The sequence below is a fragment of the Malania oleifera genome, chromosome 1 (assembly GCF_029873635.1).
Source record: "Malania oleifera isolate guangnan ecotype guangnan chromosome 1, ASM2987363v1, whole genome shotgun sequence".
Lineage (NCBI taxonomy): Eukaryota > Viridiplantae > Streptophyta > Magnoliopsida > Santalales > Ximeniaceae > Malania > Malania oleifera.
The window spans coordinates 75737005-75746398 of NC_080417.1; positions in this window are offsets into that span (position 1 = coordinate 75737005).

Here is a 9394-nt window from a genome sequence, read left to right on the forward strand (position 1 = left end):
GGGTACTTCAATGCCTTCTCGCGGTTGATAGGAGAGAGACGGAAGAAGCTTTAGTTCAATTTTATACTTACCAAGTATAAAGTTTGGACAGAGACGGTCGTCCTCCCGAACTCTGCTTCGTCTTCGGCGGCGGTCGCGGCGCGTACCTCCAAAACCTATATCATTAGGAAGATGTTAAAAGTGTCAAAGATTGTGTTTACTAAAATATTTTTACCTTTTAAATTGTTTTAAGCAAAAGAATATTCTTTTATTAATCTATCTTAGTGCAATATATATATATATATATAGTTTTCTTTATAACAAATTAAAAATCATCAACCGTAGTTTTAGTTATTATATACCTGCCTTAAGGTATTTAACAAAAATATTATCCTTAGTTTTTAAATTAATTTATGCCCAAGATTGGACGTGTATTTCATTTAAATTTATTTAAAAAATGGCTGGCCTGTATTGTATAATTCCTTTTTTTTTTTTTTTAAATTCTAAGGAAATCGGGATCTGAGTAATGTTGACTATATGTGCTAAAATGAAGGTAAGTTAAATCATAATAAATTTGTTTGGAAAACATATAGTTATAATGATAAAACAAAATAACAAAATGCTATGGTGAGTAGAATTACTTTTAAATAATTGGGTTCATTAAAAAATAAAATTTACTGTACAAAATTCCCACTTCATTGGGGGTTTGGAAATTATAAGCAGTGTGACAAATCAGAGATTGTTTATGTGATTTGGAACTCAAACAATTAGATACCGAGATGTAAAAATTTAATTATAAAATTATTATTTAAAAAATAAGCTCCACTGGCACTTGCTATTGCTAGTGTGTGTGTGTGTGGGTGTGTGTTAAATGTTATTAAAAATTAAAATTTATTTATTATACATAAAAATTAAGAAAAATAAATATTAATAGCATATAAAATTTAAGTTTTGTTCTCTGGTTTTTTGCATATTTTCATAGCTAAATATGAAAAAGAACATTTTGTTTATAACAATATAAAAAAAATCATATTCCAAATAAGATGATTAAATTTTATAGCTTTTACTAAGCAAAGCCTGCTGTATGATTTAATTTGTATCTCTACACAAAAGCGTTCATGCACTTTTTCTTTTTTTTTTTTTGCTTCGAAACAAAATTTTTTTATCATTATTATTTTTTTAAGCTGAAATTTAAACCAATTTTGATGCCTTTGAGCAATAAAATCAGGCAATTCGAGTGTCATACTGCCATAATATCTTTGAATAATTTGAACAACGGTAAGATTTTTGAATTTACTGTTCACAGATGCTTGTGGCCCTTCTCGTCGTAAGGCCAAAAAAAAAAAAAAAAAAAAACAAAGTGGAATCCCTTGAAAGTCAATAAAATGCCCTCGATTTTTAAGTTATTTTTACCTCCCCCTCCGCCCCTCTCCCCCCCCCCCCCCCCCAAAAAAAAAATCTCATATGAAACCATGCCATCTTCATCTGTTTAATTAGCCAAGGTGCAATGTCATCTCTATATTGGCAATGAAGCTAATGAAGTCTAACGTTGCCCATTTTGACCGAGTTTCCTTAGCTCAGCAGGGGTAAAAGGAGATTTGGTCCCCTTTTTTGTTTTTGTTGTATTTGAAGAGCCTCTTAAGGCTCCAATTTGAGATTTTGAGGCCTTATCTTGGTTAAGATTGGCCTTTTCATATTTTCTTTTAATTTTTTGTGTGGCCATACACTCGGGGGGGGGGGGGATAATGAGGTAATTCCTCCTTGCTCCTAGGGGTGCTCTAGGGAACACGTTTTTACACCTAGATTTTTTTATAAATAGGAGGCTAGGGGTGGGGGAAGAGATACATGGAAAAATAGGGGAAACAAGACATTAGAACAAATTGAGAGAGAGCTTTGCTTATGTGAGTGTGAAAGAAGCACATGAGAAAAGAGAGAACACACAAAAAAAAAATATTGGAGAGAGGCTAGAAGGAAGAGAAAGAGTTGCACATTATGAAGGGAGGAGGAGAGAAAGCATGTTAGGAGGAAGAGCCTTGGACAAGTCTGAAGTAGCTATCTTGCTCTTTGGATTCTATTGCACATTAAGCTCGGTCTCCTAACCCTTTTATCATTCAGATTTATGTTGGAAATTAATTTGATAGGAGATGGCTGGCAGCCCACCGCTATTGAATTTTCTGGAGTCGATAGACAACCTACTCCACCTACCAGCCCACCTCTGTTGAAGATTAATTTCCACCATCATTGATTATAATGTTCTATAATTTGCTATAAATAGATGTGTGTGTGTGTGTGGTTGTGCGCAATGCATTATGTGGTGAAGTGAGGGTGAATAACCAGTGAGGTAGAGGTTTTGAGATTTTTCCTCTGTATTATTTTTTTTTCCAAATTGAAATCAATTGTTTTGTATTCGTGTGCAATTCTGATTGAGTACGAGTGATTGAGTGAGTGACCCCTCCACTCATCAATTTAATCTTGTTCAAGATAGGTCTTTCGTATCATCTTCTAAATTTTCCTCCGAGAATGATGTGATAGTATTGAAAATGAACTGTATCTTTGAATATTTGTCTCATTAACCTATAGTTGCTTTTTTGTTGGTGCACATGAAGAATCAATTCGAATATATTCAAGAATTATTGTTTTGTTGAGATTAAGATACGTGTTTATGCTTCATGTTGGGATTTGAACACCATTAGCTTATTTTTATTTGGTGGGTATTTGGTTTTCCGACAAAAGCTCTTGGTTTTAGTTGGCCGAAATAGTTGAGGTAACCTTGTTTGGCAATAGCATTGTGACAGTGGCACAAAGGGTAGTTGTTGTTGAAGATTAAACTTGAATAGTGGGATGGTGGCAGAAAAATTTGACGGTAATAGCTCCACCAATCCTAGCCCACTGTTTTTGAAATTGCGGTGGAGAGTCGGCCACCAACCTCACCAACCAGCCCACCATTGTTGATTATTCTGATCTAGAATTTGCTATAAATAGATGTGTGTGTGGTGTAGTGAGGGTGGTAACCAGTGAGAAGAAGAGAGTTTGTGTATCTTGAATTCGTCTCTGTTTGTTTCTTTTTCATATTGAAATTAATTTTTTTGTATTTGTGTGCAATCCTCATTGAGTTTCAATCACAACAAGTGATTGAGTGAGTCCCCTTCACCCATCAGTGGTATCAGAGCGTCCAGGTTCGCTGAAATTCTCCAAACAAAAGCGAACAAAGAGAAATTTGATTTTTTTCCCAGGTTTGAAGTTTCTCAAAATCCAAAATTGAGCATACGATTGTGCAATTCGTGTTGATACGACTCCAAAGGTGAAAACCATGCTTCAAACGGAGTCTGAGAGCCCCCGCACGCGCTTACATGCACTGACAAAAGAAAAAGCGTGTTTCACATGCGATGCAAGCACCGGTGAGAGTGCTAAATGGCTAAGTCACATGCTCCACGTGCCCGAACATGTATTCCTTGCCTGGGAGGGGAGATCCGACCCAAAAACCCAATTCGTGACCCGACCTAGAAACTCGAATCCTGACCCGCGAACACGACCCGACCTGGCTGACCACCCGCGTCCAGTGACTGAAACGCGGCACGCGTAGAAGCTGCCATGTGGTCCCAATGGTAATATTGACATCGTTATCTCCGTTAATTCAAACAATTTAAAAAAAAAAAAACCGATCCAGAACTTTTTTTAGCCGATTCAGTGATTTTTAAACCAGTTCTTTACAATATAAAACTAACTCCTAAGATTTTTTGACCTCTTGAACATATTGGTGATATCATATTTGTCAAAATCAATCTTTATCACTCTGCTTTTTGATATGTTAAATTCAATGGCGAACGGTGCTACCCAAGCGGTCATTCCAAACTTGGCACGAGAGAATTATGACAATTGATATATTCAAACGAGAGCCCTTCTAGGTGCTTCAAATGCCATGGACATCGTTGAAGATGGGTACAGAGAAAGCCCATCAAAAGAAGCTGAAGCAACTATATTTGACACTCAAAGAACGATCTTACGAGCCGATAGAAAGAAGGATTGTAAGGCGAAATCCATAATCTACCAAGGCCTTGATAAGGCCACGTTTGAAATCATTGCCTCCTCCAAGACATCCAAAGAAGTTTGGGTCTCTCTCCATCGAACACACAAAGGTGCAGACAAAGTAAAGAAGATTCTTCTTTAAACATTGCGAGGTGATTTCGAATCCTTAAGAATGAAATCTATTGAATCTATTGCTGATTACTATACACGAGTTATGGTAGTATCAAATCAATTGAGAAGAAATGGAGAGACTCTCAATGATAAGAGAATTTGAGAGAAAATTGTGCGATCTTTGGATCCAAAGTTTGATCATATAGTTGTGACCATGGAAGAAACAAAATATCTAGAAACCATGTCCATAGAAGAACTTGTGGGCTCACTCCAAGCCCATAAGCAGAAAGTCAACAGAAGGAGTGATGATAAAGCACTGAAGCAACCCCTCCAAATGAAGTTGTCCCTCACTACAGATAGATACAACAAAGAGGGGACGTCACAGTAAGGAAGAGGAAGAGACTGAGGATTTTATGGAAGAAATTATGAAAATTTTGACTTCAGAGAAGGTGACAGAGGCGGAAGAGGTCCCACTAGAGAAGGACACAACCAATATAACTATGTCCCACGAGGAAGAGGACAAGGAAGAAGAAGGCGATATAATAATCGTACGAACATAGACAAAAGAAACGTTCAGTGCTACAACTGCCACAAGTATGAACACCACAACAATGAATGCAGAGGTAATTCCCAAAATCACGAAGTAAATGAAAATGCTAACTTTGAAGAAAAGGAGAAAGCCGAAGGAGAATCGTTGATGCTGATGGCACACAATTCAACCCATCAAGACCAAAATGTTTGGTACCTTGACTTTGGAGCTAGCAATCACATGACTGGAAGAAAAAACATGTTTAGTGAACTTGATGAAAAAGTTCAGGGAGAGATATCATTTGGTAATCTCTCTAAAGTCCCAGTTCGAGGAAGTCGAAATGTCCTAATCAAGAGGAAGGATATAGACCATGCTTTTATCTCCAATGTGTACTATGTGCCAGCCATAAAGACTAATATACTTAGTTTCAGACAATTTGTGGAGAAAGGCTACTGAATTAGCCTTAGAGAAAAGCAGATGGTGATAAATGACGCTCGAGGTAAGCTTGTTACTCGAGTACAAATGGCAAAGAATCGAATGTTTCCACTCGCCATTCAACATGATACCCCAAGGTGTTTGAGCGCTATCATTAAAGGCAAAGACTGGCTATGGCATCTTAGGTATGAACATCTAAATTTTGAAAGTTTGAAACAGTTGGGGAGCAAGAAGATGGTGAAAGGCTTACCCAACATCCACCACCCAAATGTGATATGTGAAAGCTATGTTTTGAGCAAACAACATAGAAATAGCTTTGGAAAGCAAGCCTACTGGAGATCTACCATGCCGCTCCAGTTAGTAGACACAGACGTGTGTGGTCCATTGAGGCTGCTTTCAAATGGATAGAACAGATACTTCCTTACCTTCATTGATGATTATAGCAGGAAGACTTGGGTCTACTTCTTGAAAAGGAAGTCAGAGGTGTTTGGCAAGTTCAAAGCTCTTGTGGAGAAATAGAGTGACTGTCGCATCAAGTCACTCCGATCAAATCAAGAAGGAGAGTACAATGATGAAACTTTCCTAGAATTCCTTAGGCAACAAGGGATTCAAAAATAGTTCACACCGACCTACACTCCCCAATTAAACGGTGTAGTTGAGAGGAAGAACCACACAATCCTTAACGTAGTCGTTAGCATGTTAAAGGATAAGAATGTGCCTAAGATTTTTTGGGTAGAAGCAGTATCATGTGTAGTCTATCTACTTAACCGGTGTCCTATGAAGAGTCTGAATATAAAGACACCACATGAAGCATGGAGTACTCACAAGCCCAATGTGAGTCATCTTAGAGTGTTTGGCTCCATAGCCTATGCCAAGATCCTAGAAGCAAGAAGAACAAAGTTGAAAGATAAAGGAGAGAAATGTATCTTCGTTGGATACGAGGATAGCACCATGGGATATCAACTATACAATTCCATCAACAAGAAAGTTATTCACAGTAAGGATGTCATTTTTGAAGAAAATGAATCTTGGAAGTGGGACCAGACTGAATCTTCCAAAGATGCAGAATTGATGTTTGAAGAAGAAGAACCCATATAGACAAAAGAAGTGGCTATCGAGTCACAAGTTCCTAAACTGCAGACACCTCCACATGATTCACCACAGAGGAATGAATCTCCATCACCAATTGAGCGTGAAATCTCATACATGAGGCCTAGAGGAGCTCGAAATCTAGTTGATTTGTATGAAACTGCAGAACCAATAGAAGAGTATGTTACACTATATTGTCTATTGTTAACCAGTAACCTGGTTAGCTTTCAGGAGGCTAACTAAGAAAACAAATGGAGAAAAGCGATGGATGATGAGATTCAATCCATCGAGAAGAACAAGACTTGGGAGTTAACAAATCTCCCGAAGGGCTGCAAAACTATTGGTGTGAAATGGGTTTACACGACCAAGAAGAACGCTTAAGGAGAAGTTCAGAGATACAAAGCAAGACTTGTCACCAAAAGCTACAAGCAGAAAGATGAGATTGATTATGGAGAAATCATTGCCCCAGTTGCCAGGCTTGAAACTATCAGATTACTAATTTCCCTATCAGCACAAAATGGATGGAAGATTTACAGCTGGACGTGAAATCAACATTTATGAACGGTTTTTTAAAAGAAGAGATTTATATTGATCAACTGCCTGGATATGTGAAGAAGGGAAAAGAAGATAGAGTGTACAAACTGAACAAAGCACTCTATGGCTTGAAGCAAGCACCTCGTGCGTGGAACATGAGGATTGATGACTATTTTCAGAAGAATGGATTTGAGAAGTGCCCCTACGAGCATACGCTATACATGAAGATGGAGACAGACGAAAGCATGTCAATGTATCGGGGAAAAAGCGATTGATCTCTATCAATAAACCCGCCAAAAACCCAAACCATAAAGTACTTAGTACCGGTGCTACGAAGAGATATGTTTTTAGATCTCGCATTGAAAATCCTCCTTCTTTATTGTAATACATAATAGTAATCCATATATGATCAAATGTATATGTAATTAAAGACTACATTTTTTATTTGTACGCAGAATCCCTAATTCAAACTGAAATGTACAATGATCTGGTAGATCACATTTTCCTTTTAAACTTAAATAGAAAAATACGTCCCTTTCCTGGGAAAAAAAAAAGAAGAAATGGCAAGATATGTTGATGATCTAATTTTCATCGGCAATAATCTAGAGATGTTTGCTTCTTTCAAGAGGAGTATGGTCAAAGAATTCAAAATGACGAATATTGGCCAGATGACTTATTTCCTTAGCACAAAATTCGTGCAAAGAGAGAGGAGAATCTTTATCTCCTTGAGCCACTATGCAAAAGAAGTATTGAAAAAGATTGGGATAGACAAATGCAACCCTGTGACAACTCCAGTTGAAACAGGATTAGAATTGAGAAAGAATACGCAAGGAGATGTTGACCCCACATATTTTAAGAGTCTGGTAGGAAGCTTGAGGTATTTGATATGCACTAGACCAGACACACTCAATGAAGTTGGACTTGTCAATAGGTACATGGAGACTTCTGACCAGTCTCACTTGAATGCGGTGAAAATGATACTCCGCTATGTCAAGGGTACCATCACTGATGGTATGTTTTATTCATCATCAAGAGTTGATTGCAAACTTATTGACTATTCAGATAGCGATTGGGAAAGAGATCTTGATGAAAGAAAAAGCACGACTGGATTCACATTCTTCATAGGAGATACAACATTTACATGGTCATCAAAGAAGAAATCCATTGTATCGTTGTCATCATGTGAAGCTGAGTATGTTGCTGCCAGCTCAGCTATTTGTCATGGTATATGGATTTGAAATGTACTGAAGTATTTGAGATTTCTTCAAGATAACCCCACATAATTCTACATCGACAATCGATCAGTGATTGCACTTGCAAAGAATCTAGTATTCCATGAAAGAAGCAAGCATATTGGTACTTGGTATCATTTTATCAGGGAGCATATCAAGAATAAAGAAGTGGAGTTAATATCTTGTAGAACATAAGATCAAACTGCAGACATTTTCACGAAGCCACTCAGGCATGATATTTTTGCAATATTGAAGACAATGCTCAGAATGACAAAGTCAGAAGAGTCAAGTTTAAGGGGGGATGTTGAAGATTAAACTTGAACAATGGGACGGTGGCAGCAAAATTTGACGGCAATAGCTCCACCAACCCCAACCCACTATTTTTGAAATTGCAGTGGAGTGTCGACCACCAACCTCACCAACCAGCTCACCATTGTTGATTATTCTGTTCTAGAATTTGCTATAAATAGATGTGTGTGTGTGTGTGTGTGTGTAATGTAGTGTGGGTGGTAACAGTGAGAAGAAGAGAGTTTGTGTATCTTAAATTTGTCTCTATTTGTTTCTTTTTCGGATTGAAATTAGTTGCTTTGTATTTGTGTACAATCCTCACTAAATTTCAATCACAACCAGTGATTGAGTGAGTCTCCTCCACCCATTAGTAGTAAGCGACTGGGGTTTCCCTAAAACCTTAGCTACGTACATGAAAAAGATGATAAAAAGTTCATGTTTACTAAAAATACCAAATCGACCAGTCGGTTTGCTGGTCTAGTTAACCACCTCCCCTTTTTGCCTTAACTCGGTTAATCGGGTCAATGGAACAATCGACTAGTTTGTCTTCTCCCTCTTCCTTTTTTTTCCCTTTTCTAGTGTTTCTTAATTTAAACTATTCCTTTTTTTTTTTTCTTCATTGTGTTATTGAGTTTGCTATGTTTATTGTTGTCTTTTTATGGTGTATTTGGTTGTAGGAATTGTTGTGTGAATTGAGTTCCCTTCTTTTATTACTTGCATGTTAACTGTGGTAGCTCCAACACACAGTAATCACTGGCACTACATGAGTTTTATACCTAAACTCTCATATACTAGAATTAGGAGAGGGATGGTTGTGAAGACCTTCATGGGGCGTTGTTCTCTATATAAGTTTTATGAAATCCCTCACCCAAATTGAACCCTTTTTTGCTTAAAAGTCTTTAATGGCTAAGGATCAATGACTTTTCTAGCCAACACGATGATAGTAAGGATAATCTAGGAGCCTTTAGAACTTAAAAAAAGAACTGGAACCCTGGACTAGTGCCCAGATATCCATATCACCCTAGCATAGAGCCTGTATAGATAAACCTGTGAACCTTGCCACCATATTTAGTTAAAACAATGGGAGTCACATCATGTTTGTTAATTGTTGGGCCATTACGCTTTGAGGTCATGTCTTTACTCAGCTAGATAACTGATGTAGAAGATTTAG